Consider the following 4132-nt stretch of genomic DNA (forward strand, 5'->3'; position numbering starts at 1 on the left):
CTGTTAGGAAATTTCACTTCTTTGATTCCTTGCCATGCAAAATTGTTGACTTCGAAATTCTAAACTTCTGTCTTCTATTCTCTCACAGATGGTGAGGACAATTACAACCGGATAAGATGACCAGGCACCCCGGCCGCTTGCTAGAGCCGCGAGAGGCCGGGGTCAGGGCCGGGGTAGAGGCCGAGGACGTCCTTGTGGTGCGGCCAGAGCACCCGCACGAGCTGCTATAGAGGAGCCACTAGTAGCTCCAACCGGAGCGCAGACACCTGAGACGCCTGTTACTGCACCAGCGCTTCAGGAGACCCTTGCACAGTTCCTGAGCATGTTCAGTACTCTAGCTCAGGTAGGGTTGATTCCCCTTGCTCCTGCCATATCTCAGGCCGGGGGAGGAGCATGGACTCCCATCGCCCGCACCCAGAGCAACGGGTTCACGTTGATCAGATTCCACAAGTTGTACCAGTACAACCAGTGGCCCCATTTTATTCCGAGGGTAGGGCAGTAGTTTCTTAGGAGGAGCATCGTAGGATCGAGAGGTACAAGAAGTACCACCCTCCTATTTTCAGTGGCTTGGCGTCAGAGGATGCCTAAGGTTTTCTTGAAGAATGCCACCGTATCCTCCATACTATGGGCGCATCAGAGTTGAGTGGGGTTTCTTTCACTATGTTCCATCTTAGAGGAGCAGCCTATCAGTGATGGAGTGCTTATGAGTTGAATAGTCCGGCTTAGGCAGCTTCACTTACATGGACTCAGTTCTCGGATATGTTGGGAGAGTATTTTCCCCAGAGTCTCAGGGATGCTTGGCGCGCAGAATTTGAGCTGCGCCAGGGTGCTATGACTTTGTCAGAGTATGTGGTTCGCTTCAGTGATTTGGCTAGGCATGCACCAGCCTTGGTTGCTACAATACGAGAGAGGTTCGTTGGTTTATCGAAGGGCTCCATCCTAGCATCAGGATTAGCATGGCCCGGGAGTTGGAGACGGATATTTCGTACCAGCAGGTTGTGAGTATTGCTAGGAGAGTGGAGGGCATGCTTGCTCAGGAAAGAGAGGAGAGGGAGGCCAAGAGGTCTCGAGAGACTGGCTCTTATATTGGTGCTCGTGACCCAGCTGTAGTTCGCCTTGGTAGGGACTATGTGAGTCGCCCTGTTCATTAAGACTTCCAGCCGCCAATGGTATTCCGGCTACTCCTAGGCCCCAAGAGCCTTATTATGAACTGCCAGTATCTAGTGTATCTCCTGCACGGTGTGCTTTCAGCGATCGGTCCAGCAGACCTAGACTGAGCCTGCCATAGTAGCCACGCCCTCTGAGAGCTTGTTTTTAGTGTGGCGACACTCGCCATATGGTGAGTGATTGCTCCAGAATCAGGAGAGGAGCATCTCTACAGACTTCTCAAGCAGAGCATGCTCTACACACGTTGGAGATTCTATTGTTGTTGACCGTGTGTATCGGTCGTGTTTGGTTATTCTTAGTGGTTTTGAGACCAAAGCCGATTTATTATTTCTCAGTATGGTAGATTTTGACATTATCTTGGGCTTAGATTGGTTGTCGCCCCATTATGCTATTCTTGATTGACACGCCAAAACTGTGACGCTGGCTATGCCAGGATTACCGTGATTAGAGTGGAAAGGAACCTTAGATTGTACTCCCAGCAGAGTTATTTCATTTCTTAAAGCTCAACAAATGGTTTAGAAGGGGTGTGATGCGTATCTAGCCTATGTGAGAGATGTCAATATTGATACCCCTACAGTTGATTCAGTCCAGTAGTGAGGGATTATCCAGATGTATTTCCAGCTGATCTTCCGAGCATGCCGCCTGACAGAGATATCGACTTTAGTATTGATTTGTTTCTGGGCACTCAGCCCATCTCTATTCCTCCATATCGTATGGCTCCTCCTGAGTTGAAGGAGTTGAAACAATAGTTACAGGAATTGCTTGAAAAGGGCTTCATTCGGCCTAATGTGTCACCTTGGGGTGCTCCGGTCTTGCTTGTGAAGAAAAAAGATGGTTCCAGACGTATGTGCATTGACTATCACCAGTTGAACAAAGTTACAGTGAAGAACAGGTATCCATTGCCTCGTATTGATGACCTATTTGATTAGTTACAGGGTGCCAGAGTGTTTTTCAAGATTGACTTGCGTTCAAGCTATCATCTGTTAAAGATTCGGGAGCTGGATATCCCGTATACTGGTTTCAGGACTCGGTATGGTCACTACAAGTTCCTTGTGATGTCATTTGGGCTGACCAATGCCCCAACAACATTTATGCATTTGATGCACAATGTATTTTGGTCCTATCTTGACTCGTTCGTCATTGTGTACGACATTCTGGTGTACTCCCGGAGTCGGTAGGATCATGAGCAGCACCTGAGGACTGTGCTTTAGACCTTGAGAGAAAAGAAATTATATGCAAAGTTCTCAAAGTGTGAGTTCTGGCTAGATTCAGTGGCATTTTTGGGTCATGTAGTGTTGAGTTAGGGGATCAAGGTGGATCCGAAGAAGGTGGAAGCAGTGCAGAGTTGGCTCAGACCGTCCTCAGCTACGGAGATCCTGAGTTTTCTTGGTTTGGCGGGGTACTAACGTCGATTTGTTGAGGGTACTACCTTGTGATACCATTTGGGCTGACCAATGCCCCATCAACATTTATGCATTTGATGCACGGTGTATTTTGGTCCTATCTTGACTCATTCGTCATTATGTTTATTGACGATATTCTGGTGTACCCCCGGAGCCGGGAGGATCATGAACAACACTTGAGGATTGTGCTTTGGACCTTGAGAGAAAAAAACTATATGCAATGTTCTCAAAGTGTGAGTTCTGGCTTGATTCAGTGGCATTTTTGGGTCACGTAGTGTTGAGTGAGGGGATTAAGGTGGATCCGAAGAAGGTGGAAGCAGTGCAGAGTTGGCCCAAACCATCCTCAGCTATGGAGATCCGGAGTTTTCTGGGTTTGGCGAGGTTCTACCGTCAATTTGTGAGGGTTTCTCATCTAGTGCAGTACCTATGACCTGGCTGACCCAGAAGGGTGCTCCGTTCAGGTGGACAGAGGAGTGTGAGGAGAGCTTTCAAAAGCTCAAGACAGCTTTGACTGCAGCCCAGTATTGTTATTGCTTATAGGTTCGGGGTCTTATATTGTTTATTGTGATGCGTCGTAGATTGGTCTGGGCGCGGCGTTGATGCAGGACCATAGGGTGATTGCCTACGCGTCCAGACAGCTGAAGGTGCATGAAAAGAACTATCCTGTCCACGACCTTGAGTTAATAATTATTGTTCATGCCCTGAAGATTTGGTGGCACTATTTGTACGGTGTCCCTTGTAAGATCTACACTGATCAGCGGTGGTTGCAGCATCTATTCAAGCAGAAGGATCTTAACTTGCATCAACGGAGGTGGTTAGAGCTCCATAAGGATTGTGATATCACTATTCTATGCCATCCCGGGAAGGCCAATATGGTGGCAGATGACTTGAGTCGCAGGGCGGAGAGTATGTGGAGCTTAGCATATTTACCAGCAACAGAGAGGCCGATGGCATTGGATGTTCAGGACTTGGCCAACCATTTGTTAGATTGGATATTTCTGAGCAGAGTTGAGTTTTGGCTTGTATGGTCTCCCAGCCTTCTCTTTATGATCGTATCAGGGAGCGTTTGTATGATGACCCCCATCTTCTTGTCCTTAAGGACACAGTTCAGCACAGTGATGCCAAGGAGGTCAATACTGTAGATGATGGTGAATTGAGGATGCATGGCAGGCTATGTGTGCCCAATGTAGATGGTTTGCGTGAGTTGATTCTTCAGGAGGCTCACAGTTCGCGGTACTCCATTCATCCGGGTACCGTAAAGATTTATCAGGACTTGAGGCATTATTGGTGGAGGAGGATGAAGAAGGATATATTGGAATATGTAGCTCAGTGTCTAAATTACCAGCAGGTGAAGTATGAGCATCAATGGCCGGGTGGATTGCTTTAGAAGTTAGAGATTTTGGAGTAGAAATAGGAGCGGATCACTATGAATTTTGTTGTTGGGCTTCCACGGACCCATCAGAAGTTTGATGCAGTTTGGGTGATTGTGGATAGGCTGACCAAGTCAGCTCATTTCATTCCTATGATGACTACTTATTCATCCGAGCAGCTGGCTCGAGTTT

This window comes from Nicotiana attenuata, chromosome 9 (genome assembly GCF_001879085.1).
Source record: "Nicotiana attenuata strain UT chromosome 9, NIATTr2, whole genome shotgun sequence".
Taxonomy (NCBI): domain Eukaryota; kingdom Viridiplantae; phylum Streptophyta; class Magnoliopsida; order Solanales; family Solanaceae; genus Nicotiana; species Nicotiana attenuata.